General features: G+C 38.9%; 1 protein-coding gene across 1 annotated transcript in view; it reads right to left on the bottom strand.

Moving 5' to 3' along the window:
* LOC121656612 (protein shisa-7-like) overlaps positions 1-5579 on the bottom strand; it is a 58864-nt gene extending 53285 nt beyond the window's left edge. The window contains exon 1 of the mRNA XM_042011695.1: positions 5266-5579. The gene's annotated coding sequence lies outside the window, so the exon portion shown is untranslated. The remainder of the gene's footprint in view (positions 1-5265) is intronic.
* Between the last annotated feature and the right edge of the window lie 10532 nt (positions 5580-16111).

The following is a 16111-nucleotide window of genomic DNA, read 5'->3' as shown; positions in this document are numbered from 1 at the left end:
TCCTTTATCATCATTCCAGAAACACTGTGAAAATGATTCGCCTGATGTTAGTTGCCTCTCAGCTGGAGTTTGTGGGCGGGCAGCTGTTGTCTTCTGCATCTTGTAGACAGCTGTATTTCTCACTGTGGTCCAGTGCACAGCAAAATTCCAGTCGTGAATGATGGCTCACTTGACGGCGTATCTTTCAGACTTCTCAGACAAAACATCTGCACTTGTGGTTGAATCAACCAGTTTAGCCAAAACTTGCAAATCGAGCGCCACTGACATTGCTGCGCTCCGCTGCAGACTTGTCCCACAGCCCCAACCGCTTTGGTTTTATTTAACGCGAGTTACCAACACCTCTCAAGTTAGACTGAAGAGTGGCGACTAAATAATCCACCAGCTCCCAGAGACACAGAGAGACAAATGTTATAAACAAACAGAACTTATTTTTCTCACCAAAGACCAGTGCTCAGTTAACACAGTGAATAACCCGGGATTTAAGAAACTCATTAACACTTTGGATAAATTATATCACTGCCATGTTGTCACCATTTTAGTCGAGTGCCTCTCCCTGCCCTGTATGATGAGTGTCGTGAGGGTGTTGTGAAGGACGTGGCTACAGTCCAATGTTTCGCTATGGACCAATGGTCAAGCTGTACCATGGAGCCGTATATAAATGTCACGCTACATTTCATCGATGCAGATTTCAACGTGAAAACCAAATGTCTCCAGACGTCTTTCTTCTAGATCACACTGGGCAGAACATAGCTGCTGGTCTGAGACAAATAACAGCTATGTGGGACCTGGGTGGAAAGAAACTAGTCTGTATGACCACAGACAAGGTTTCAAATGTCACACTGGCTGCCTTTCTCTCTCTCTCTCTCTCTCTCTCTCTCCGGATAAAAATTCACATTATTAAAGTGAAGAATGAATAATTGTGTTAAATAATTGAGATCTCAGTTTCAATCAAAATAAGCATGATTATTATATTTGCCATAATCGAGCAGCCCTATATCAAGGGTATATACAGTGTAGTATTGGGACAGCAAAACAACAAAAACAATATATCAGCACAGTTGTTAAGGCAATAACTAGTCTGCAGCTGACATCAAGCCCTCAATGTGTAAAAAAAATTAAATGTGGTTATTCAAGCACATCTTCTGTGAGCAAAAGAACAAGAAGCATTAAACTAAAATGTGTGAAATGTTGTTTAAAAGCTGCAGCAGTGCTACATATATTTCAGGTATTATAATGCTGGAGTGTGATGTGTGATGATGGGTGGGGGGAAAGCGAGGGAGGACTGGTTTTGGTTATTTTCATAAAACAAACTTATTCAGACAACCGAGCAAATTTTGTAAGTGTCGCCTCACTTGACCGCGGTCATTTCTCCCACTTGACGGCATGCCTATGGAGAGGCTGAAATAAATCAGTTGTTTTACCAACTTAAGAAGAAACAGACTGTCCTGGGTCTGAGATTGCAAAACTGAACCAGTTCCAACTAACTGATAACATGCTGCCTTTTTCAGAATGAATTCTTCCTTGTTAGCTGCAGTTTTGTTTTGTGTGGGTGTGTGGGTGTCTCTGTGGGACACAGTCAGGGCCGAGGGCTGTGCCTGCCATTAACTAGCCCAAAGAGAGCATTTGTGGTGCATTAAAAGGGAAAATCTATAGGATAACCCCCAGCTCTTTACACTAGATTAAAGGTAAAAGTTTAGTTACTGGGTTAAATGATGCACATTACATAATGTAACGCTGAAATGAAATGTTATTGTGTTGTTTGCAGTTTTTTAAGTATATACTACGTGATGCATTCAGCAGTGTTCAATGAATGTTACATTATACGGATGAAAAATACAAACTTTTTACTCTGCTTGAAGTTGATGACTTTTTGTCATCAGTGTGCAGTGATCTGTAGAAGAAATTGTATTTAATTACAGATATATGATTATGTTTCTCTATTTCCACTATTATAATATTATGTCTCAAACAGCAGCTATTCTGCTGGAGGGCTGGAAGTCGAAGCTAGCTAGATGTTTTTCTGTGTTTCTAAATTCTCTACTCAGGTTGAAAAAAAATGTCCTAAACCATTTCTATAATGTGGCTTCCAGAGAGAAGCCTCCAAAGTCCAGATAGAGGTCCTGTAACATTTTCCCTTAGTTTTCTCTGAGAAATCCAGAGTTAATATGTAGGATTTTTTTAACTGCTTACAAAAATATTCTGTTATGTTGGCATCAAAAGATATTAATAGGACTTAAAAGCCTGTAAGGAGTGTTGGTGTGATTTTGACACATTTAAAGTTATGTGAAATTAACACAAAAACACCTAATAAATCCTAAAATCCTGATTATTTCTGTGATAATAATTTTAGCAAGAAAATCTATAATGGTGGCATCCCTAGTTCCAGGAAATATGCGTCACTGAATGACGATGGTTTTAGAATAAGCATTTTGAATCTAATCTCCAGAATACACCTACAGCTGTTGAACCAGGTGGAGGAGTCACTCTGCAGCATAATAGCGTTTGTTCCTTTAGCTCGTTGTGTGCTCAGAATCGGCCATGAACCCTCGCCTCTGATGATGACGTGAACACCTGAGACTCTCCACAAGCTGAACGGAAACTCTCCCAACTTCAGGAAGGGCAGTCAAGGCCGTTCATCTGGGGGACACAGAGAGCCTGAACACCACAATCAGATTAATCACCACTGACTCACAAAACAACCACGATGAATGATGGAGCAGCAGACGATCCACCTCCTCCAGAACACTGGGAATGAGTACCTCGGCCCAACATCCCCAAATGAGCCTGGGCCACTCATGATGAAAGAAAGGATGATGATTTCAAATATTTGACTGCACCACCTTCTAAGACCTTAAACTACATAACTGAAATAAATATAAACAGCACAATACAGAGCGCTTTAAAGCACGCTCTCCCTCTGATACTAGAACACTGTTATATCATCTCTTTTGTGATGTGCAATGCATCTGCCATCAAGTTGCTAAACACTCTCTCACCTGCTTCCACTTCAATCCGTGATTCCCAGCATTTCCCAAAATGCCTTTCAACGGCCCCCAGAGAGTGGGTGGCAACTTGCTGATTTCACCCAAAGGTAGGCGTCTAGAGGCACACAACCAGCTTCAAAGTGTGATCATTCAGCTGTAGTGCTCAACAAATCTATACCCGCAGCTACACCCCTCACTCAAACAGAGCACGTCCTCTGTAAGTGTGGTCAGGTTTAACCCTCACGCTGGCTGCTGCTGTCACTGAACTGTGTAAGTAATTTACTTGTCCAAAAAGGCAACTATTAGTTCATTTCAGCTTCTAAACTGTAAAAACAACAGCAATTTAGCAGTTTAATCACATGATTTACATGTGAACTGACATGCTTTTTAACTTTGGATTGTTTGATTGTGTAGTATTCTGTCCTTTTTTAATAAAATAAATTATTTTATGGCTTCAGCTGTAGGAGACTTTGCCTTTATTCATAATAAGGACAGTCAAGTGCAGTTAGGAAAGTGGGAGTGACATGCAGCAAATGGCCGCGAGTCGGCTGTGGAGAGGACTTTAGCATCCGTATGTAGGGCGTACACTCTACTGGGTGGTGTCGTGGGTTTTATTTTTGTCTTTACTCAGCAAAAATGACACCAAATATTAATTCATTAGGAAATAAGTTACTTGCATGAGTCTTGTGTAGTTGCCTGAGAATTTGTGATGGGACGTGCAAACTGTAAGTCTCATTTAATATAGCAGCGGAGTAAGTGAGGAGCAAATCGAGGCAGAACAAAAACAGAATTTTGCAAATATAAATTGCAAACTGCCTGCAGCATCATTTGACCAAAGCTACCCTGGCCAATATGTCAAATGTGACTATATGCCTAATCAGAAGTTGGCCAAATGTTGACATCAGTGCTTCAAATAACTAGATACGATGTCCTGTCATCTGTGCCAGTTATTCTAAAATTTAACTGATCCTCTCTAAGGGGTCAAATTCTCCTGTTATAGCAAATTTAATATGATTTTTGGGCAGTTAATCAGACAAAACAGGTTATCCATTGTTGGTTGCTGCAGGTGAACATATCACACCTGTTTTGATTCGGCTAAATCTAAAAACATATATTAAGGTGGATCACTTTAGTAGCCAGGTGAGACAGGTGTAGGCGTGTTTTTCTAAAAGCCCTGTTTAAAAAAGACATCCTCTACCACGCACAGCCCTGCAACCACTTGCAGGGTGATATCATCCACAAACATGCACCTACACAGACACCTACATGCCTGAATGCTCAAACACACACACCCACAAATTCACACAAGCGCAAAGTACAGTAAGTCAGGTAAGGCTAGCCAGCACCTGTGAGTCCATGAGGCAGCAATGCAGAGTTAGTTTGCAGTGTTTCTGCATTTGCATGATGCATTAGCATTCATTAAGCATCTGTGCTTAACTTTGGAGCAAATCATGTATGAGTGTCTGTGGATTCTACAAGTTTAAGCAGTCTCTCATGACTAACATAGCGCATACATGCAAAAAATTCAATAAAACAACTAAACTACAATTAACTGCCGTTTTTAAAGGAGCTATGTGACTGTGTGGATGATGCTGCAGCTGCATTCTGAGCATCACAGAAGACACAAAATGGGAGGATTGTGTTGCATTATGCTGAGACGTTACTGTATTGTATGCTTGTATAGCAGCGGATAAGAGAGCTGCCCATGATATTACCTGCTTTTCCTCTGTGTACCACACTGCAGCACAACAAAACCGACATAATGAAGGAAGCGAAATACCTGTCTCTCTCTCGCTCTCTCTCTCTCTCTTTCTCTCTCTCTCCATTTTCCCCCCTCTTTACGCATGGGTTCCACAGAGAGGATGCTGATCCTATAGATGCGGCACCCGTCACCATTTTCCCCGTTGAAGAAAAGGAAAGGGAAACAATGCCTCGTATAAATTGATCTTAAATGCGGATTCCCCCCGAATCCCCCCCTACAATAAATAGACAAAGGCTCACCAGCAACTCGTAAGCATTGCAGTGCCCCACATGCGTCCCAATGAAAAAAAAATGTGGCATCGCCGACGCTTTTTAAGTTAATTTAAACCGTTCATAACCACAAAACGTCTGAAATGTAGACTGAGGATGATGTGATGAAAATAACGACACTTATTTGTCAATTTCGTTTTTTAATTCATGTGACTGAAGTTCTACAGGGTTAAAATCAGGAAATGCCCATTCAGGTTTTAAATTTGGGTCTCCTAAACACGCAGTGTTAAAAGAAAGATTTCTCCTTTACCTTTGTTGTCATCGCTGGGGTCCTATGGCGATTCCAGGATTGTGGACGTAAATGTGTCACCTACATTTTTTTATTGTAATTCCCGGGTCTGGAGAGGGGAATCGATTAGCCGCAGTGAATCCTTACCCTCTGCCTCCCTTCAGTACAAAAAGAAAGAAAGAAAGGAAAAAAGAAAGATATAAAAAGCAGCTTGAGGACGCGTTTACAAAATAATCTTTCGACTGTTGTCAAGTTGTTTCAGTTTTGTCTTTCTGGTGAATGTCTGAGCACTCTCCCCGTGATGCTCCGAGGCTCCGCGTACGCGGCTGATGCAGCTTTCTCTCTGCCTCTAACAGAAACTACTCTCACAGAGCTCCGCTCTGCTCCGTAGCCAAGTCATTGATTGGATAATATGGCATTTAACCACGTTTGCGTTCCCAAAGTACTGGAATGATTAACCAATCCTGAAGCGGATAGTTGTAATGATCACATCTGATTGGCTGAGCCGCGTTCGAAACCGCAGGCGAATTACCGGTACACGCGCACCTGTAACTGCTGCAAATATCACCTTGCAGATTAATACTGGAGCTAATGCGCTGACCAAAATGATTAGTCATACTCATTAACTGGTGGACACAAGTGAAAAATGTGCACCAGGCTTAATGCAGATAAATAAATAAAATTAATTGCGTTTTTTGTTCTATTTGTTTGTTGTTTGGGTTTTTTGGCCTGGAGCACGAGCTCATTCCTGCTTATTTATCCACCTGGGATTTTTCATTAATACCATCGTAGTATTTTCCTGAACGCCCAGAGAAGTTGAGGAGAATTTAAAAAAGTGTAGTCCTGCACTCCATAGCATAAATTTTAATTCTTTCTGTACAACGAAGTTAATTTTTCATCAACTGAAACGGTAACTGATAAAAAAATATTGATTTAAAAGTTAAATAAATTTAAAGTAAATGTAATTAATTAATAAAACAAATTAAAATAAATTATTTATTAAATATAATTACATGTATGTGAGGTGTAAAACTTATTGTGAACCATAAACATAACACCATCCATCCATCCATCCATCCATATATATATTATATATATATTATATGTGAATAAAATATAAATTTTTCTATAATTTTCTGACTAAAACACTGTCACACTGCTTGTAGGACATGAACAGGTTTGTGAAAGTACCAAAGGGAAAACATAAGGGAAAAACAGACATTTTAACAACTTAAAAAAGGACAAAAACTTTGATGAGGCACATCTTGAACTGTACAATGGTGGACCACCGTGAGACCTCTGTGAGTCAGATGTCTCAAAATGTTAATATCTGATAGCAGGCAAACAAGTTACAATGCCCCTCAGAGACGTCTCATCCTGAACACAAAGAAAAGCCTGTTGGTTTCTTCCTAAATAAACTATTTAACTGTTGTAAAGAGCAACTTTTTTTTTTTTTTTTTTTTTTTTTCCAAAGCAGCATCCTCCTCATCAAATATTCCACTCTCCTCTAAAGAAGCATGCAGGGTTTCTGGTCTAAAAAGCCTCAGATTATAGTGGAGGAATTCATACTTCCCTCCACTACTAACAGGTTTTAACTGACAGATGAAGCAGCTGCCAATAAATGTACAGACCCTCTGCTAAATATTGTTTCATGCTAAATTTCTGAGTAACTTTCTTTGTAAGTGTTTGGGTGAACATGCTAACGGTGGTGGCTTGACATTAAAGTTCTCGATGGAAATGGGGACCTGTAGAAAAAGTTTGGGAACCACGTGTTACAATAACATTTTGAAATGTTTTATTATCAGAGTTTAGCACGTCTAAGAAACAAAAACATGCAACTCAGTGGTGGCTTAAGGGAGTTTTAGAAGACTAACAGATCTGGGACTCTTTGAAGACCCCCATATTCATCCTTAACAATACCACCTGGACAACAACGTCAGTTTCAGGGTTGCATCTTTACGTTGCAGAGACAAATCATGAGTGGCAAAACACAATTACAAATCCTGAAACAAATGAACTAAAGATGGCACTTAACGGGAAGGGAATGTCCTAAATACCAGAAGGTATGCGATGATGACCTCATCTTGTCAAAGCTGTTAAATAACTTTTAAACATGTCATCACCTCATTACTGAGCAGATGTTACTTTATCTCCTTCTATTTATAGAAGGATGGAAATTTTATTTTAAAAAATCCATAGTTGTAGAATAACTGAATATTTACATGAGTTTGAAAGGTCACTACCCCATCCTGAGATCTGAGACTGTAATCCTGCTTTTTTGTCTGTTCCAGCTCAGAAACACACCTGATGTCTAAAATTCATATCAGATATTCTTCCCTGTGTGTTTAGAAGTGAGACACCTTCACACAGCTTTAAATTCATCCTGCTGACTTGTTACATTTCAGCTAATAAATCCTGTAAATTTTCACCCTTCCTCACCATGAACATTTAATTTATTAAATACTTAAATTGAGATTTACTGGAAATATTTTTACTGCTTCTGTATAATGAGAATGCTGCTGTTAAAAAAGCAGCTTATGTTTTTACAAATAAGGTCTTTTAAGACAAAAATTATTCAACTTTTGTTGACATAGAGCAGTGATACCCAACCTGGGGTCCAGGGTTCCCCTAGGAGGTCCCCCAAGGAGCACAGGGGGTCTCTGTGGCCTTGAGCATTCAGAGCCATTGTGATTAATGTCCACACATTGTCCCTGTTTTAAGAAAAAAAACTTCTATATGTTGTTAATTTAACTTTGGCTTAATCAAAGGACCGGACTCCACCAGAACACATTATTTATGGTCAGATTCACTTTTGAAAGCAGCTTGGTTTCAGCACGGGATGGGGCAGGGGGTCCATGGCTTTTTAGTATTTGCATGAAGGTGGTCCCTAAGGAAAATAGGTTGGGAACCACTGACATAGAGGACCTTTTAATATAAAAGCTTGCAATGAGCCAGTTCTGAATCCTCATTGAATTTAGTAAGTAACGTCATTAATCCTGAGACGGCCAATGTCATGATGACTGATGCTGCAGCAACGCACTACATCAGAAAAACATTTTATTTTTAGGTCAATGGACACTCAAAGGGGACGCAGTTTCTGGAAAGACAGAATGAAGAACTGAGAAGAGAGAAGATGAATGAACTCTTTGCAGGTCTGAAGAAACAGCAGTCTGTTTTTACCTGGAGCCGAGAGGTTAGTGATGCAGCGGTGAAAGCAAGCTATATTATTGTTAGTGAAAGAGCATTAGCATCCAAGCCACACTGTGAGGGTGAGTTTGTGAAAACTTGAATGCTTAAGGCTGCTGAAATCATGTGCCCCGAGGAACAACAGGCTTTTGCCAAGATCAGCCTGATGAGGAACACTGTGGCAGACAGGATTTCAGATCTTTCTGTAGACTTGGATGGCCACATGAAAACCAAAGTCAAGTCATTTGTTGCATTTTCAGTTGCAGTCGATAAGACATTACATTGCTGACATTACAGATGTTTCTCAACTGGTCATAATTATTCATGGTGTCGATGACACTTTGTGACTGAGGAGTTCCTAGAATTAGTGTCACTGACAGACACCACAACAGCCGATCCAAGTCTCGTTGGAGCGCTGGATAGGGTCAGAGTGGACTGGTGTTGAGAGAATGTGCAAGCTGCTAATGGAGGACATGATTTTTGGACATTTCACTATATTTTGCACCAGGCAGCACTGTGTTGCAAGTCGTTAGAAGTGGATCTCGTCATGGAGGTGGTTGGCTTGGCTGCAAATTTCAACCGATCGAGAGGTCTGACTCATCAGTTTGACAGCCTTCTGAATGATAAAGACGTTACCTATGACCTGCCATCCCACACAAGGTGGTTAAGTCGAGATTCTGTGTAAAAGGGTTTGTTTGACCTACAAGAGGAAATTGGACAAGGCATGAATAAGAAAGGGAAGCCAGTGCTGGAATTTCATTCCCCAGAATGGCTTCAGGATCTTGTATTAATGGTGGAAATTACAGCACAATTAAATAATCTAAACAAAATTGCTGCAAAGGCACCAAAAAGTTGTCACACAGTACTATGACACATACATACGTTCAAGTTGAAGCAGCTTTGTGGGAGACACAGCTGTCAAACGGTAACACTGCTAATTTTCTTCAACTAGGAGATGTGTGTGTGTGTGACCGGAGTTAATGCTGAAATGAATCGGTCAGAGATAAAATTGGGGGACTGCTTAAGCGGTTACATTTAGCAAACACAGAATTCACAGTTTATTGCTTACCATTTACAGTCCAGGCTTCTGATCTGCTTGTTGACCTTCATCTTGAAATAACTGACTTGCAGTGTGATGGACATTTGAAGGACAACTTTGCCTCTTGGGTTTGGACACATTTTATCATTTTATCTTGCCAGGGTACCTTAGACGAACTGCCCTGGCTGCAAAAGTATTGTACATGTTAAGGACTACCTACCTTAGTGAGCACATGTTTCCTGTTATGAACAACAATAAAACTAATCTGCGCTCAAGGCTCATACACAAGCACTTAAACAACATTGTGTAATTATCTGCTACTCAGGATTTGAAGCCTGAAATTGATGCACTTGTGAAGGTAAAAGAAGCCAAGTTTCAGGCGCAGAGTAAACCGTGAGTAAGACTCATTCCTCTAGAAATGCTGCCTCAGACACGTGTTGCACTCTGAAGTATAAAGTTATGTGAAAATTTACATTTTTTTGTGGTAAGATTTTAAGAAATGGAACATTGTGCAATTAAATACCAGTTAGCTTAAGTACAAGAGTTTGGTTTGGTGGTAGTTTTTTATGCAACTTGTATATTTTTTATTATATTTTTCTTAATAATTCCCTCTTCAGTTTGTTTCATGTGGTGAGATCATCAGGTTTACTGTACAGATGTGGAAATTTATGTTTTATTTACATTTGAAATAATGTATAAATCTTGACAAGTTTTTGAAGTCACAAAGTAAAATACTTGTTTTTTTTATTCTAGTTTCCAGTGATTAACTGTTGTGCCTTCATAGATCCACTGTGATTTTGAGCTTGTTATAAACATGTAACTAAGAAACTGAGGCAAAATATTGTTTAAAATTAGCTTATTTTTTACAGCAAATGTATGTGGTACATATATATTCTGTAAAAGAATAGTTCATAAATGTAAACAGCTTTAAATAAACCTTGTGCTTTGTTGCACTAAAACAAAGAGAAAAATGTGGAGTTTTCATTATTTTTAAGTTATTATCCTGTCATTTTACTGGTCCGGCCCAGTGGAGATCAAATTCTGCGACATATGGCCCCTCCACTACAATGAGTCTCACACCCCTGGTTTATGCAATGATTCATGGCTCAGCTGGGTCCTGGTCTCTCCATTGTAACATGTCATCATCTATTATGGTTTTTGACTTTAAATGATTAATAACAGGCTAAGAAAGGTTCGGGTACTCGCTTCTGTATCTAAATATGAGCTTCAAATGAGTTTAGGTGGGGCTGTCCTCCTCTTTCCTCCTTTCTAGAAGCTCTTCGATGGCAGTTTAATGAATTGGAGGGAAGAAGGACGAATGGGGGGGGGGGTGGGGGGGGGGGGGGGGGGGGGGGGGGGGGGGGGGGGGCAGAAGTGCCAAGTGATGATGCAGTGTCATCAGTTACCTTGACAACTGCAGCCTCTACATCGAACATGTTAATTATGAATTTTTGCAGGGAAATTAGCAGTCTCGTTTCCTGTTCTTGGCCCAGCCTCTGTAGCTCAGGCCTCGGTCGCTCACTGCAACAAGGCAGAGATATAATATGCAAATCTCTACAGCAGTCCACGTTTCTATTCCTCAGCATTGGATCACAGTCCTATTGCAAAAGCTACAGGCAGCATGAAAGTGTCACATTTGCTAAAATTCACTTTTAAATAAAAAAGATCTTTCCTATTAAATGAGCATATTCTTGTGTAAAGGCCTTGTCAGATACAGGATGAGTGTTATTAAATCCTAAGCAAATAAAAAACACCCAAGTGTTTGAATGTGAGCTGCAGCAGGCAGGTCAGGTTTGTAACAAGCTCGCAGGCATGTTAACGGAAAATAACTGATTAAATTAAATAAGTGAGATCACAGGTCAGGAGGCAGTCAGCGGAGCGGAGTGTGTCATGTTCCTGTCTGTCAATGTTTCATCCTCTTCAATGCTGTGACGTCAGTGGTACGCAGCTGCTGAGTTGTCAAGTAAAGGGGTGGTCTAAAACAAAGTTCGTCACATCTATGCTGCGCATATGGTCTCCTACTGTTTAACCGGGGTTTACTCTAGAGGAAATATGTTTAAACACTTCAGTATAATCCTTTAAAATGGGCATGTCTATTGATTTTGTTTATTTTGTTTGCAGTTTCAGTGATGGATTACTCACTTTTGTCTTCCTGTGGTGTTAATTAATCACTCTAGCATTAAACTGGACTCAAATTAAGCCTTTTATGTATTTATTCCTGTTGATGCAAATGCATTTAAAGGTATACTAGGATGCCTGCCAGCTAAGAGCACACTAACACTGTGAGAAGCTACGTTTACATGGACAAATATGGCCAACACAGATAGAGACAAACAACAATTCACACACACTTACATCTAGGGCAAATTTAGAGGGACCAATTAACCTTACATGCATATCTTTGGATGGTGGGAGGAAGCCGAAGTACCCAGAGAGAACCCACGCATACACAGGGAGAACATGCAAACTCCACACAGAACCTCCCCCCAGCCGAGGCTCGAACCACCTTCTTGCTGTGAGGCTGCGGTGCTAACCACCACACCACCATGCAGCATTTAGAAACATATATACCTGATTCATTTAATCCTTTTAAATTTACACATGTGTAAAGAGCTGTGTCGTTTCGTCTGGTCAACGTCTTCTGTTAAAAAGATGGAAGAAATGTAGTCACAATGGGAATAGAAGAGAAAATGGCATGCAGCAGCAGCAAGTCTGGGTATAAACAAAGCGAAACAGCACCTGCAAACAATTCAGCAACTTATTACCTCTCACTTTAGCAGCTAACACTAAGATCACAGGTGCCACCATGTCCAACAAAGACCAGATGTTGTGATAAAAGCATGAAGTGATGTCACCATGCACGCAAATGTACTCCAAAATGAATATCTGAAGTGCATGTAGACGGGTCAGATCAGATTATTACAGTAATCTGATTACTCCCAGATATCTGATTTTGTTGGTCATGTAAACAGACTCGTTGTGTGTGAGTGATACATGATTTTTAACCCATGTAAACCATTTTGAGTGTAACTTTGGCTACTTGCAAACTTGTGTTCAAATGTGCACATTAAGAATAATGTATACAAAATAAATTTACTCAAGCACAAATTACAAAAATGCACAAACAATATTTTACACAAATCTTTTTTTTTAATCTTCAGCCACACAAATGTAATAGTTTATGTTCAAAATGGCTCTTATGAATTCAAATTGTTAAATATGTGTGCATGAATTGCCTGATACACTCAGAGATAACTGCATTTACCCAAAGATCAGTTACCTGCCTCAGTAACAAAAGTAGCTATTGGCTGTCATAAGCACCCGCTGCTGACTGAGAAGAGTAAATGATATGCATTTTCATGTCAGTCTCCAAAAGTCTCCAATAACACCAGTAAAAAACATGCTAGATCTGTGCTTGAAAGAAAAAAATGATAGTCGCTTTCTTTGCACCACCTGTAATGCTTTTATTGTTTCATGTAAAGCATTTTGAATTGTTTTGTATATGAATTCAGATAAACTTGCCTTGAGTCCACAAGTGGTTTTGAGACTTCATGCTCCTCACAGTTTCGTGCATACATGGTGTATTTAAGTACTTGGGGAAAGCTAGGTCATTTGAAGTTTCATCTGATTTTCTTTTCCAGTTATTTCAAAGTGGGAAAGACACTTTGTGTGACAGAATAGCTTATCATAGATAAATAGACAGACAGATAGACAGACAGACAGACAGATAGACAGATCGACAAATATAGATAGATAGATAGATAGATAGATAGATAGATAGATAGATAGATAGATAGATAGATAGATAGATAGATAGATAGATAGATAGATAGATAGATAGATAGATAGATAGATAGATAGATAGATACACACACGCATACATATGGATCCATTGTTTTTATTCATCATAGGGGGCTGTTGAGCCACGTTTTGTCAATGAGGGTGTCACTAGCTGCGTTTCCAGTACTGTTTCTTGCTAAATAAAAGCATTTGCAGGTGTTTCTATTGAAAGGGTGTTTAGCACAATAGCCGTTATTCTCGTAAAATCTCATCCCTCGAGACTCCACTTTGAGGAGGAAGGACATTTCTATTTCTTTGTAAAAATCTTGCATTTCGTTGTTGTTTGCAATCAAGAATGGAAGTTATTTTTTTACCTGGTAATGTCTCCTCCTGCGTCTACTCATACCACGCCATCTTTACTTGAAAAGAACAGGTCACATGATCCCTTACGTCACATCCTGGAACGTGTATATGCGTAAAAAGTGTTCCATTACACTTTTGCAATCTATTGCTAAATCAACACATCTGAAAAGCCACCTCATGAAAGCGTATATTTGAGAGGTTTTTCAAAATGAAAGCATTTCCATTATGTGTTTTTATTGCAATGTTTAGGTTTTGTGCAATTCTAGGGGTAATGGAAATGCACCTTCTGTAAATTATGGCTCACCAGCATGTAAAGCCCGACATACAAACTTAGAGCAAAGAGGAAACACTATGAATGTTTCACATCCTGCAAGATACCCACCAGCTTAATGTTAGATTATACAGACGAGAAAAACCAAAATGCATCTTTATCGCATAGTTTCACTGTTCAAAAATAACCAACTCAGCGCACGCTGATACGCGTTTTCTTCATCTATGTGCAATGACCTATAGAAGTAACGGCATTTATTTACAGTTTTATGATCATGTTTATTTATTTCCACTGTTATAATGTTATTTATGTCTCAAACAGCAGATATTCTGCTCAAGGACAGCTGCAAGTCAAAGCTTGTTCGATGTTTCTAAATTCTCTACTCAGGTTGAAAAGAAATGTTGAAAACATTTTTTAAATTGTGGTTTCCAGAAAGGTATGTTTGGCATAACACAGCAGCCAGACCATCATTCTGCTGCTACCATGCTGGACAAGTTAAAAGATGAATAAATAAAAAATAAAGTCTAAATTACTTTAATGTGGAACTTTTTTTTCTGATCCATTTTAAGGTTTTTTGATGTGGCTGACCTGTAAATCTTGACTGAAGAAAATTAATTAAATAGTCATAAAGGATACAACCTGGTTACAAGATAATGTAAAAAATAAAATCAAAGCCTTCATCTCATTGAATAGATTCAGAAACCCGTTTAAAATAATTTGCATCGCTAACATAACCTGCTTTTTATAGCCTGAATTCCAGTTAGTATGATCTTGCCAGACTATATTTCCCTCCCCAATTTTTAGCACATCTACTGGTTACACATCAGAAAGTTTTAATAAAATTAATCTTCCTAAAAACATTGCTGACTGATCTTTTAGTCCTGACTAGATGTTAACACAGACAAAATATCATTTTCCTGCTTTATTTTTGTACCCCAGTGTATCTGTTGTAGTTTTTTTAAAGCTACACACACAAATGTGATTTTGTGGATTAAATGTTTAATGTTAATGCATTATATATTACAGCAACTAATGCAGTTATTTAATATTTATACTATACCATTAACTTGAGAAAACCCTAATCTGAAAAGCAAGTGACCTCTTTTCCTTTAGTTAAATCACAGCATCTCACTAAAGTCATGTCCCTCCAATCTGCTGTTTCGTTCTTAGTTACCCTCTGTCTGCCGCCTTCAGCTACATCTTCCATTTTAATTTAGATGAATATTTTATTTCCGTGGCTGTAGGTTTGAGGGGAAAGAGCGTTGCTGACCTACGTTCAGTGGAGAAACTGTGGAGGAACCACAGATGGAGAAGCTACATGTAGGTCTTTGCAGAAATAGCCAGAGGAGTTGGCACAAATCCCCCCAACCATTTGCCAGCTGTTCCCTCACCAAAGATGACTCTGGTAAGAGTCTAATCCAGTATTTCTTCTTAGGATGACATATGTCAAAGCTCATAATATAAAAAAATATATGAAGATAAAATCCTCCCATCATTCCTGCATATTAGATGTATCAGATTAGATGAGTTAGCAGTCCTATTTTAAGAATGAAAGTATCAATAGATGCAGAGCTTCACTCAGCTCGTCAGTGTACTGCTGGAGATCATTTCAGTGCAACAAACTGAATTAAATATGACGTCTGACGGTACTTTCTGCACCAGCCAAGACCCTGAGCTCATGAGGAGGTTTTGATTCAGCAGTTATTTTCTATCATTTGTCTCCATTAATCATTTACAGCATTCATATATAATTAAACCAAAATCACATGACAGCAGTCTCACAAGGCTTTCAGCTCACCTGGAGTTAAAACCTGAAACTTAACGTTTAAAAATCAGCTGATTATGAAACAATCAGTACTTTTCTATTCACAGTTACTATGGTTACAGCCTTGCAAGCAACAGGACAAAGTTTTGACTACCTGCTGTAGTTTAGTGTCTTAGCTAATATTATTTGCAGTGTAAAACAGACAAAAAGGCGTTTTATAAATACTTCTAAAGGCTGCTTAGCTACACTAGTCTGTAGACATATACTATCCACAATAGTCCTTCAGAAACAGCTGTAAACTGAGCCAATGAAGAATACTTTATTTTCTCAGGTTAAAGGCTAATGAAGCAACTTTTTGACTCAGTTTGTCAGTGTGTTTATCTGGTTGTAAATGATGTGATTGCAGCTTTTTATGCTTGTTGGTTAAATGTTGGTGTTTATGGAGTTTAAGTCAATATGGTGA

The sequence above is a fragment of the Melanotaenia boesemani genome, chromosome 17 (assembly GCF_017639745.1).
Source record: "Melanotaenia boesemani isolate fMelBoe1 chromosome 17, fMelBoe1.pri, whole genome shotgun sequence".
Taxonomy (NCBI): Eukaryota; Metazoa; Chordata; class Actinopteri; order Atheriniformes; family Melanotaeniidae; genus Melanotaenia; species Melanotaenia boesemani.
The sequence above is the reverse complement of the archived record's forward strand: the minus strand, read 5'-3'. Positions and strand labels throughout refer to the sequence as shown.